Raw genomic sequence first — 13446 nt, forward strand, 5'->3', positions numbered from 1 at the left:
GCTTTCAACCTGTTATTAATTTGAAGTAAATTTCTTATAAGCAACATTATTAGATGTTTTTGTTTTATCCATTCTGCTTACCTCTTTTAATTGGTGCATTTTGACCACTTCCATTTGAAATCTTTATTGTGTTAGGATTTAAGTCTGCCACTTTATTATTAGTTTCCTGATTGTTTTTTCTGGTACTCTTTTCTTACTTTTCTGTCAGTTTTATGAATATTTTTAGGATTCCATCATAATTTATTTGTAGTATTTTTGAATGTATGGTTCTGTGTAGTTTTCTTAGTGGTTGCTAAAAGTATTGTTGTATACACACATAACTAACCACTGTCTACCATTATCAACATTGTATCATTTCCAATGAACTATAGTAATCTTACTCCCACGGAGGCTCATTTCCCCTCCCCACTTTATCATTGTCTAAAGTGTTTTCTCTATCTACATTAAGCACCATATCAAATTTTTTTAAATTTTTGTTTCAGTCATCAAAAATGATTTAAGACATTCATGAGAAATGGATAATCTATTATATTTACCCTAAATTTTACCCATGCCAATGTTCTTTCTTTATGAAAGTCCAGACTTTTTTTGTCATCATTTCTTTTCTCTTTAGAAAACTTTCTTTAGCCACCCTTTAAGGGTAAGTTTGTGAACAATATATCTTTTACTTTTCCTTCAACTAAAAACGTCTTTATTTTCCCTTCATCCTGAAGGAAAAAAGATACAGGCTTAGCAGTTGACAGTCTGGCCTACATTGCTCAGACGACAAACTCCTTGTTAGGTGTACCATTTAAGGAATGTATGTTTGCTCTCTAGTTGCTCTCTTTAGTTTTCAGAGGCTTAACTGTGATATGTCTTAGAAATCATTTCTTTGGGTTTACCCTATTTGTGGTTCACTCAGTGTTTTAGTTAGCTTGGGCTGCCGTAACATAATACCACAGACTAGGTAGCTTAAAGAACAAAAACATTTATTGCTCACAGTTCTGGAGGCTAGAGGTCCAAGATCAAAGTGCTGGCCGATTCAGTGTTTGGTGAGAGCCTGCTTCCTAGTTTTGAGATGGCTTCTTGCTGTATCCTCAAGGGCAGAAAGACAGATCATCTCTCCTGTGTCTTTTCTTATTAGGGCACTAATCCCATTTATGAGGGCTTCTCCTTCATGTTACCTTCAAATGCCATCACACTGGCTATTAGGGCTTCAACATCAGTTAGAGGGGACATAAACATTCAGTCCATAGCATGAAGCTTTTTGAATTTGTGAATTCAAATTTCAAATTTCACTGAATTTGGGAAGTGTTCAGCCATTATTTCTTTAATACTGTTCCAATCCCATTTCTCTCTCCTCTCCTTCTAAGACTCTGCTCTTTTGTTATCAGCCCATGGGTCACTGGGACTGTTTTGTTTCAGTCTGTTTTCCTTCTGTTGTTCAGAATGAGCAAACTGTATTGATCTATCCTCAAGTTCAATGATTTTATCCTCTGTCATCTCCATTCTACTACTGAGCCTATCCAATAGGTTTTTGTATCAGTATTGATTCTTTTTTGGCTCTTTTTATAGCTTCATTGTCTGTTTTTTTTTATTTGTTTCCAGAAAATATGTAACTGATTATTCAAGTATTTTTATAATGATTGCTTTACATTGTCAGATAATCCAACATCTAATTTATCTCAGTGTTGGTATGTTGTCTTTTTTCATTCATTTTGTGGTTTTTCTGTTTCTTTGTATAATGAGTGATTCTCTTGTATCCTCTATATTATGTGATGAGACTCTGCATCCTATTTTACTTTCTTTCTTTCTTTTTTTTTTTAGCAGTTAGTCCCCCTGATGAAAGTTGGGTACTCACTGCGTCATTGCATTTGGGTGGGGTAGAAGTTTATCTCCCTCTTCATCCCTACTTACAACTTCCTGGTAAAAGTAGGGCACCAACTCTACCATCCCATTGCTTCCAGCATGTAAGCTCAGCTCTCTGCTGGCCCCTGCCAACACAAGGAGAGAAGAAACAAAGTGAAATACCAGTTAGTCTTGACTCCCTTCTCTTCCCCTGCCTCATTACTGTCCAGTAGGTATGGAGGTTCATTTCTCCTATCTATCTGACACTGGGGCAGGTAGATATTAAAGCGGTAACTACTCCTGATTTACATGACATCATTCAGTCTCATTCATGCCAATTGTGGTAGACAATCAACCTAGCTGCACCCCACTGACACAAGAGTGAGGGCAGTAAAACCTGTTGGTGCCTCACCCCACCTCACATTGCTTCCTTGTCTGGTTCTTGCTTCCTGAGGGTGAGGCTCAGCTCTCCACTGCATCTACAGACACTACTCTGGCAAGCAAATTGGCTCACCAGTGTTTGCTTCCCCCAGGCAAGGGATGGAAAGTCAGTTCCCTGCTTGGCCTGCTAACACCACTCATGGGGAAATTAGAGTGCCACCTACTTCTGCCTGGAAAAGAATAAAAACTTCCCACTCATTTCCATAGACATCACTGAGTGGGACATTACCTGCTTCTGCTTGGTGCAAGTTGGAATATAGCTTCCTGTTCAGCCCCACCAAACCACCTGAGAGGGGAATCAGAGCATGCCATCTGCTTCTGTGAGACAGGAAAGTGGGGTGAAAGATTAGCTCCCTGCTTGGCCCCACTTTCATTTCATGCTGTTTCTTTTGGTCTAAGCAGGTAGTGATTTTGCTGGTATAAAATTCTTAAGAACCTTTTGGGTCTCCCATGTATGCCACAGGGATTCCCTCAATTAAACAAGAGGCTCTTCCAAAGATCTTTCTGTTTTTGGCTTCTTTTGATATGGCTAAGGGGATCTTTGAGTCACGTGCTTAGTGTCTTCAAAGATCCTTTTGTATGACTGAATACTCTGACTTTCAGTATTTCTGAGGTATTAGCAAAAGGTAGTCTAGACACTCCGTTTTTTCTCTAGACCTAGTTTTCTGAAAGTGATCTCCTAACTTTAGTATTTTTTGCCATCTGGGTAAGCTGAGAATTTCCAAAATCATTGAGCCCCTGTTCCTTGTTGTTCAGTAGTTCTTCCTTCTATTTATTTCTTTCTTCTTGCATTTTAGCATAAGCAGCAAGAAGAAACTAGGCTGTACTTCTAACACTTCGCTTGGAAATCTCCTCACCTAACTATCCAAGTTCATCATTTACCAATTTGCTCTCTATATAACTACAGAGCACACTTATGCTTAAGCATCCTACCACTAAATGACAAGGATTCTTATTTCCTTCTGAGCCCTCACTAGAGGCACCTTTAATCCATTTTCTATTAACAGTCTGTTCAAAACATTTTAGTTGTCCTCTAAGGCAATTTATGTTTTCTCTGTCACGGTCCTCACTCCCTTCTGAGCCCTCACTGCTAAGCATGACTTTAACATCTATGTTTCTACCAACAGTCTACTCAAGGAAATCTAGACTTTTTCTATCATGCTTTCCCAGATTCTTCCAGCCTCTGCCCATTGCCTAATTCCAAAGTCACGTCCACATTTTTAGGTGATTATTACAATCACACTCCACTTCTAGGTTCCAAAATCTCTACCCATTTCCTATTTCTGCTATAACAAATTACCACAAATCTAATGGTTTAAAACAACACAAACCTATTATCTTACAGTCCTGTACCTTGATAAGGTAAAATCACATCAGTAAGGCTGTGTTCCTTTCTTAAGGACCTAAGGGAGAATCCATTTCCTTGTCTTTTCCAGCTTCTGTAGGCTGACCATATTCTTTGTCTTCTGACCACTTCTGCATTTCAAAGTCATCACCATGGCATCTCTCTGACTGTTCTGTAGTTCCCTCTCTCTCTGAACCTGACCTCTTCTGGGAAATGTTATTTTAAGGACTCAAGATCAGGTTGGGCCCACCTAGGTAATCTCCCTCTCTCAAGACCCTTAACCTTAATCATATCTTCAAGGTCAGTTTGTTTGGTAAGGTAACAGGCAGGGATTAGGATGTGTGTACAGCTTATATTATTCTGTCTACAACAGCCATCCTTCTTCTAATGTTTTCTCCCTTGTTTAGGGGAAACAAGCTTTTCTTTGAGTTTTTCTTTTTTTTTTTTTCAACGTTTATTTATTTTTGGGACAGAGAGAGACAGAGCATGAACGGGGCAGGGGCAGAGAGAGAGGGAGACACAGAATTGGAAACAGGCTCCAGGCTCCGAGCCATCAGCCCAGAGCCTGACGCGGGGCTCGAACTCACGGACCGTGAGATCGTGACCTGGCTGAAGTCGGACGCTTAACCGACTGCGCCACCCAGGCGCCCCTCTTTGAGTTTTTCTTGTTTGTGCCTGTCATTGGTTCTGGTTGGAGGCTTCTGCACTGCCTTGTCTGGGATATATGAGAGGCATAAGGAGACCAGGTCACTCAGCACCCTGTTGCCTCACAAGTCTTGAGGTCTCTAGACAGCCCACCTTCTTTCTACCTTTCAGTCTTTCTACATTTGTTTGTTGTATTATATCTGGAAGTTTAGTTGGAAGAGGAAGGGCCTTGAAAGAGTGGGGCTACTCCATCCTAGCAGAATCAGAAATCTCTAAAAGTTTGCTTTTTAAGAACTAAGTGTTTTTTGTGGGGGTAGTGAGGGGGTCCCTAAGGCACATTCAGTGATGTGCTAAAAGGACTCATGAGACTTAGCATATAATCATGGTGAGGCTTATTGCAGTGAAAGGATGTATGGTAGGATCAGCAAGGGAAAAAGACACAGGTGGAGTCTGGATAAGTAACCCACAAAGTCTTTCCATGCTTTCTCCCTCCTGTAAGGGTTCACATTGAGCTTGCTTCTTTCTCCAACAGGAGAGAAAAATGCAGTACCATGTGCCCAATGCTTCTGTCCAGGGAAGCCCACTAGATACTGAGAGTTTAAGGTTTTTATTGGAGGCTGGTCACACAGCACCCCCTTGCCTAACACATACTGAATTTCAGAATGCTAGAAGGAAAGCAGGTGTTTGGCATACAGCACACTATACAATTGAAAACTGTAAGTTCTCACTTTAATTTGTTGATATATAAAAATTGTACACAGAGCCCAGGCACAGGTGAACCCATCCTTATCAGTTAGGGAATGGTTCAAGAGCCTTCCAGATGCCAGCCAAGATACCAACCTTGTACACAGGCACTGGTAAAGATAACATCCTCAGGTCTGCTCTTTGTTTTTTTCTGCATGTGAGTAACAAACTTATTTGGGATATTATCAGATAGTACCTCTAGTCAACAAAATAATGGAACAAACAGCTTAGGATCTCACCAAATCCCACACCAGGGAAAATGCACACCTATAGCTGGGAATCCAAAGGAGAATGGGTTAAGATTCAGAAATGGGGATAGTGCATAATATAAGGTCTTTTTACCATTTGACTATAACTCTTAAGGTGGAAGTGAATATAGGAGACAGTTATACATAACTAAAGGTCAGAGATATAAATTGCAAATTTATATCTTATAAATTATAAATTAAAAGTATTGTTTTACATTTTGAAATGAATGTTTTGATGCAGCTGCTACTGCAAACTGGCCATGTCAAAATGGTCACAAGTCAACCCATGAGTATAAACAGTTTTGTTATAACAACAATCCTGTGAGGTGGTTATTATGTACTTGTTTTACAGATGAAGAAGCTGAGATTCAGAGACATTAAGAAACTTGTTAAATTCTAAAGTCATATGTTGGCAGAGACAGGATTTGAACCCAATTTGTGTGTCTCCAAAGCCTTTTCTCTTCCTAACTTGCATTGTTTCATGTAGGTTATGGAATGATGGGATGAAACTTCACATATTTTTTACTGTAAGTTCTCATTTTAATTAGCTTATATGTAGAAAAATTGTTGGAAGTGTGTAACCACATAGGGCAAGAACAAATGCTGCATATTTAATATGGTACTTCTCTGGCTTCTAGACTCCCGATGAAAGGTGTACCTGCCAGAATCACTGTCTAAAGAGGAAATAGCTCAATTCTAGCTACACTACCAGTTTTTCATACTAAGATTTATACTGCCGTTGGGGAGGAACTCACTTAACAGTCAATGCATTTCAGTTTAAAGGAATAATTGAAAACTGATCTCCCACCAAAGGCCACATTCCTGTCTGAGACTCAAAAGCAGAGTCCAGACACTGGTGTTCCCAAAGACTATATTTGCCTCCAGCACCCAGAATCTCAGAAAGCCTCTTCTCATTCCTCAGTGCCCTTTGTGTCTGGTGACTCAGTATGAGCTAAGAATGTTTTCCTCCATGCTATTCTAACAATCAAAGAATGATTTACCACTAATTTTTATGAGGAATCTACAAAGTATGAAACTAAATACAGTTCCTTATTATTCATAGATTCCATATTTTTTAATTCACCTACTCACTAGAATTTCTTTCTAACCCCAAAATCAGTACTCAAGCCACTTTTGCAGTCATTCACGGGCATGTGCAGAACAGCAAAACATTTGATTCACCCAATGCCAGGTCCTCAGGTCAGGTTGAACAAGGTGATGTTCTGCCTTTATGTTTAAACTCTTTTACTAAACAAATGTCCTTTTGTGGTCTAGTTGGTATTATGTTTTTGGCGTTTTTGTGCATATTGTTGATGATTTTGCTGCTTAAAATGGCTTCCACACCTAGTGCTGAAGTGATGTCTAGTATTCCTAAGCACAAGAGAACTGTGATTGCCTTACAGAAGAAATAGATGTGTTGGATAAGCTTTGCTCAGGCATGAGTTCTATTGCAAGTGGCCATGAATTCAATGTTATGAATTAATCATATGGTACATTCAGAAAAAAGAAAGAGGAAATTTACTGATATGTATATGAAGTCATTCTGGAAGATGCTAAAGTAAACAGCTGTAGTGTTATGATGTAACTATGGAAAATATGGAAAAGCAGCTAAAATGTGGACTCATGAGATGATGAACCATGAAAAAGTGTAGTGGGCAGCATGTTGTAAGACTGAAAGCCAAGGAGGGGAGCCTGGGTGACTCATCGGTTAAGCATCTGACTTTGGCTCAGGTCATGATCTCACAGCTTGTGGGTTTGAGCCCCGCGTCTGGCTCTACACTGATAGCTCAGAGCCTGGAACCTGCTTTAGATTCTGTGTCTCCCTCTCTCTTTCTGCCCATCTCTCTCTCTCTCTCTCTCTCTCTCAAAATTAATAAACATAATTTTAAAAATTAAAAAAAAAGACTGGAAACCAAAGAAATTTATGGTCACCTTACCTAGGGTCAGGAAAATGTTAAACCTATCTACCTAGTGCTGCCCAACTCACTTGTTTCAAAGGGCTATATCATATAAGAAACATTAAACTTACAGGTGAGGCAAGTTCTAGGATCAGGGGACTTCAAGAAAAAAATGTAAACACTGGCTAAGTGTTATACAAGAAAAGGGTTATATGGAAGAGTGGGTTTTCAATGCCAATGAGACTTGCTTATTTGACAAGGATGTTGACAAATGATACAATGTAATGCAAATAGTGTTTTGGTTGACAAAAAATTGTGTGACTAGAGGCTCACAGGAACCTATTTCCCCCAGGAATGAGGATTCAGTATTTGCCAATTCAACGTTTTCAAAGACTTTGTAAAATATGCATAGCACAAATAGTGAGAATTGACTATAATTGGAAGACCACAGCTCCAGGAAGAGAGTATGCAGGAAGCATAGGGATGTGTGGATAGAAAGTTGTGGCTCATTTACTATTTTTATAATAAAAATCTTTTTCCTGTGGGATGCAGTCCCATTCCCTGCTTTTGTCCCTCCCACAACCAGACTGAACTTACAGAATTACCAAGGTTTTGGACCTGTTACTCCTGCTGACAGGAAGCTGTCCAGTGTTTATCAAGGCACTACATTTTACCTACTTAAAAGAGCTAGAAGCTAGATACTGAAAATATCTTGATTGAAGTAGAAGTTAGGGGACACCTGAGTGGCTCAGTTGGTTAAGTATCCAACTCTTGATTTCAGCTCAGGTCATGATCTTATGGTTCATGAGGTTGAGCCCCACATCAGGCTCTGCACTGACAGTGTGAGCCTGCTTAGGATTCTCTCTCTCTCATTCTCTCTCTCTCTCTCTCTCTCTCAGCCCCCTCCCCTCTCTCTCTTTCAAAATAAATAAATAAATAAATAAACTTAAAAAAATAAAGTGAAAATTAGTTTTACTTATTCAATATGTTTAATTTTAATATATTAGTAGTAGTAGTTAAGGAAGTACCTCTCTTTAAAAAAAATTTTTTAATGTTTATTTATTTATTTTGACAGAGGATGTGTACACGCATGCGTGAGTGGGGTAGGGGCAGAGAGAGAAGGAAACAGAGAATCCCAAACAGGCTATGTGCTGTCAGTGCAGAGTCCAACTCTCAGCTTGATCCCACAACCCCATGACTGTGAGATCATGACCTGAGCTGAAATCAAGAGTCAGATGCTTAACTGACTGAATCACCCAGGCACCCCAACATATATTTAATTTTAAAAATAATGTATGGAGCACTAACATTGTTCTGGGTGGTGAAAATATAAAAATTAAAATACTACAATAGAGGAATGCAAGGATGGGGGAGGGGAGATGGGGGTGGGTCACAGGAGGAATGCTGAAACCAGTCTAGCAATGTAGATGTCCCCTGGGCTGAGTCCTGAAAGCTGTGTAGGTTACTCAGGAAAGAAAGGAATGCAAAAAGGCTGTTAGAGCAGAGAAAACATCCTTAGCACAGATACGTTTGTAATTTTAAGGAGTTAGATTACCTAGTAAATAAAGTATGAGGGGAGTGGCAGGAGATGGAACAGAGGATTAGGTCAAGGCCAAGACATAGAGCATTCTAGATGAAGAGTTTATAGTTTGTCTTTTGGCCACTATGTGGCTTTTAAGTGCAGAAGCAATATAGTCACTTGATGCTGACAATTGCATATCCTATTTAAAAAATAAGGTACTTGGAAGCAGAGTAGAAGATGAATTTGAGGGAGACACAATAAGATATGAGGACCTGAATTAGTCAAGTGGTAGCCAGCATAGATAAAATTATAAAAATTGCTCTAGTATTTATCAAGCATGTTCTATGTAATAGTCACTAATTGATTCAAATGAAATAACACATTCATTCCTACAGATGGCATAAGATGCAAGTATTAATATTATTCTCATTTTTCTAGTAAGAAAATCAAGGCATAAAAAAATAAGGAGTTTGCCCAAGATCACATAACTAGCAGATAGCAGGGATATGATTCAAACCTAAGAAGTCTGGCTCCGGTGCCCATGTTTCAACCACCACATGTTACATCCTCTCTAGGAGAAGGTTGGAGATGTATTTAATAAAGAAAAGTCTAAATATCATATGATTTCACTCATATGAGGACTTTAAGATACAAAACAGATAGACATAAGGGAAGGGAAGCAAAAATAATATAAAAACAGGGAGGGGAACAAAACATAAGAGACTCTTAAATATAGAGGACAAACAGGGTTGCTATAGGGGTTGTGGAAGGGAGGATGGACTAAATGGGTAAGGGGCATTAAGGAATCTACTCCTGAAATCATTGTTGCACTATATGTTAACTAAATAAATAAATTATTCGAAAAATAATAATACATAAGCAAAAAAAGAGAGGTAAAAGTCTATCAGATTTAGTTATTATTGGATGTGAGAGATGAAAAAGGGAAGAAGCTAATGTTGGGTTTCAGCCAAACAATTGTGTAGATGAATAGTAACAGCATTCCCTGAGAAAGGAAATACAAGAGGAACTGGGATGTAGAGAAAGGAGTAGAATATTAAGTTCAGGGTACTTGGGTGTCTCAGTCAGTTAAGCATCAGACTCTTAATTTCAGCTCAGGTCATGATCTCATGGTTCATGGGATTGAGCCTCACATCAGGGTCTGTGCTAACAGCACTGGGCTTGCTTGGGATTCTCTTTCTCCTTCTCTCTCTTTGCCCTTCCTCTACTCAAAATAAATTTTTAAAAAAGAATAAGTTTGATTTGGTACTTTTTCAGTCAGGGGTACCTGTGGCTCATTCAAATGTATATATTCAGGAATCAGTGTTGAAATTATGAGTCTAAAGCTTAGGGAACAGGTCAGGGCTAAAATGGAGATTAAAGAACCATGGGAAGTTTGTATTCTGTCAGAAAAGGAGGAGGCAGAACCCAGAATGCCAACATGAATCATTACAAAGGAAGGAAAGCCAAGAGAGAAGGAAAAGGAATAGAGCAGAAACAGTGGAATGATCAGCAATGTCAAATACAGCAGAAAGCACTGAAAGTGACTCACTGGATTTCACAGTAAGAACTTCGTTATTGAGCTTTGTAAAGCAGTGTGAGTATAGAGTGTAGACAGAAGTCAAACTGAGTGAGTAGTAAAATGAGGAAAGTAGAGGAAATGAAGCAGTAGAAATGGAAATACAGTTTTATTTCAAAAAGGATGGTCCAGAGAATAAGGAGATTTGAGGCATCTAGCTTTGCTTAACCTCTTTGAACCTTTTTCCTCATCTGGAAAATGGAGATGTTAACTTCTTTCTATCTTGACTTGTAGGAATTAAATGAGAAATGATGAATGAACTGTGCAGTACATACCAGACACATATAAATTGCTTAATGAAAGCTATCCCATTTCTCTCTATCAGCCCCTTCCTGAATAATGAGCTTGATTCAGAATCATATGATATGGATAAAAGATGAAGATAGTCACTTTCCTCAGGGAGCTTATAGTGTAGCTAAAGTGCCAACACAATAATAAAATATATGTTGTAATTCACTGAACACAAACCATAGAATAACCATACTGCAAAACAGATGCTGTAGTGATATCAACAGAATACTGTTAACAGAAAGGAGATGTGGGTAATTCTGTGTGGAGGGAGCATGGGAAATACCTTGCAGGAAGGGAGATACTTGCATGAAAAACTGATAAATTTTCACCACAGAAAGCAAATTTTCACCACAGAAAGCCAAGTCAAGGGCATGGTAGGGGAAGTTGGTCCAAGATGGTGGTGTAGGAAGAAACTGAACTCACTTCCTCCTGTTCACACCAAATCTACAGCTACATATGGAACACTTCCATCTGAAAAAGAACTGGAAACTAGCTGAAATGTTTCTCCACAACAATGGATAAAAAGACCACATGGAGATGAGTAGGAGAGGCAGAGACATAGTCTCTCCAAAAACCCCACCCCAGAAGCAGTGACACCCAATAGGGAGGGATCTCTCAAGCCCAGAGTTTCTCTCAGAGGAGGGAGGGGTTTGTGCCCCACATCAAGCATCCCAACCCTTGGGACCTGCACCAGAGAGATGAGCCCCCAAAATGTCTGGCTTAGAAAACTAATGGGGCTTACATCCAAGGGACCCAAAGGACTGTAGGAAACGGAGGTACTCCTTTTAAAGGACTTATATGTAGTCTCACTTGCCCTAGGAACCAATGTTAAATCAGTAGTTTGAAAACCACTTTTACTACATACGAAGGGGATCCATTTGCTAATCTTAGGAGCAGGGCACAGGTGGGACTCTAGAGGCCAGCAGGGTACATGATTACAGCCCCCCAGGACTGGATATATTTGCATACTTTGAAAGCTACTGCCTGAGAGTCAGACTTCCAATAAGCCTGAAACTAGGTGCTCAGATCTTTCTCCTTGGATCATGACAGGTCTTGGTGCACTCTCAACAATGGGGAACTATCAAGAATAAATCAAGCAGCTTAGACAACCAAAAATGTTTGAAAGACATTCATCACTTCCACAAAGCCACATTTTATCACTTCCACAAAGCCACTCCTTCAAGACTTTAGAGTAGCTCTTTTTCATAATTCATAGAAACAAACACAAGACAGTCAAGCAAAATGAGGAAACAGAAGAATATGTTCCAAGCAAAATGGTAGGATAAAACCTCAAATATTATAAGTAATCTCTCTGATAAATAATTGAAAGTAATGATCATAAAGATACCAAACTTGGGACAAGAATGGATGAACACAATGAGAAGTTAAAGAGATAGAAAAATATAAGAAAGTATATTCTTTAAACAGAAGTCACAGAGCTGAAGAATACAATAACTGAACTGAAAAATACACTAGAGGGGTTCAACAGCAGACTAAATGAATCTGAAGAAAGAATCAATGATCTAGAAGACAGGGCAGTGGAACTCACCCAAACAGAGCAAGAAAAAAAAAAAAGATTTTAAAAAGTGAATATAGTGTAGGGGATCTGTGGAACAAAATCAAGTGGGATAACATTCACATTATAAGGGTCTCAGAAGGAGAAGAGAGAGAGAGAGAAAGGAGTAGAAGAATTATCTGAAGAAAACATTGCTGAAAACTTCCCTAATCTGGGAAAGGAAACAGACAGCCAGATCCAGGAAGTTCAGAAAGCTCCCAACAAGGTGAATCCAAAGAGATCTACCCAAGACACATTATGATTAAAATGTCAAAAGAGAGAATCTTAATGGCAGCAAGAGAAAAACAACTTGTTACATGCAAGGGAATCCCCACAAGGCTATCACCAGATCTCTCAGCAGGAACTTTGCAGTTTGAAAGAGAGTGGTATTATACAGTCAAAGCTCTGAGAGGGGGGAAAAGAACTTTCAACCAAGACTACTCTACTCAGCAAGATTATCATTCAGAATTGAAGGAGAAATAAAGTTTTCAACAAACAAAAGGTAATTAAGTCCATCACTACTAAACTGGCCTTACAAGAAGGGTAAAGGGGACTTCTTTGAGATGAAAAGAAAAGGCACTAATTAGTAACTAGAAAATATATGAAAGTAAAAATCACAACAATAAATTTAAATGTACAGTAGAGGTAGTAGACTAACCAGTTATAAAGCTAGTATGAAGGTTAAAAGACAAAAGTAGTAAAATTAACCATAACTACAAAACTTAGTTAAGGGATACACAAAAAGATGTAAAATGAGATATCAAAAAAAAAATGCTGAAGGGAAGTAAAAATGTGCTTTCACAATGCATTCAAACTTAAATTGCTGTAAACTTAAAATAGACTATATATATGTGTGTGTGTGTGTGTGTGTGTATATGTATATATATATATATATATATATATACAGTATATATATATAGACTATACATATGTATATGTATATATATATATAGCCTACTATGTGTATATATATATAGTCTACCATATATATATATATATATATATATATATATATATATATAGTATTATATGTGAACTTCATGGTTCCACAGAGCAAAACGCTATCATAGATACATGAAAGATAATGAGGAGTCTATACAACACTAAAGAAAATCATCAAAGCACAAGGGAAGAGAGCAAGAGAAGAAGAAAGATACATAGAACTATAAAAGCAGCTAGAAAACAACAAAATGGCATACCTATCAATAATAACTTTAAATTTAAATGGACTAAATTCTCCAATCAAAAGACATAGAGGCTGAATGGATTAAAAACAACAGTCATCTGTATGCTACCTACAAGAGACTCACTTCAGACCTAAAGATACATAAAGCAAATGGGAAGCAAAAGAAAG

The 13446-nt window shown here is 38.4% G+C and overlaps 1 protein-coding gene across 1 annotated transcript in view; it reads left to right on the top strand.

Moving 5' to 3' along the window:
- ARHGEF4 (Rho guanine nucleotide exchange factor 4) overlaps positions 1-13446 on the top strand; it is a 176270-nt gene that overhangs the window by 31494 nt on the left and 131330 nt on the right. The window lies entirely within an intron of this gene.

Source organism: Lynx canadensis, chromosome C1 (assembly GCF_007474595.2).
Source record: "Lynx canadensis isolate LIC74 chromosome C1, mLynCan4.pri.v2, whole genome shotgun sequence".
In the NCBI taxonomy this organism is placed as follows: Eukaryota; Metazoa; Chordata; class Mammalia; order Carnivora; family Felidae; genus Lynx; species Lynx canadensis.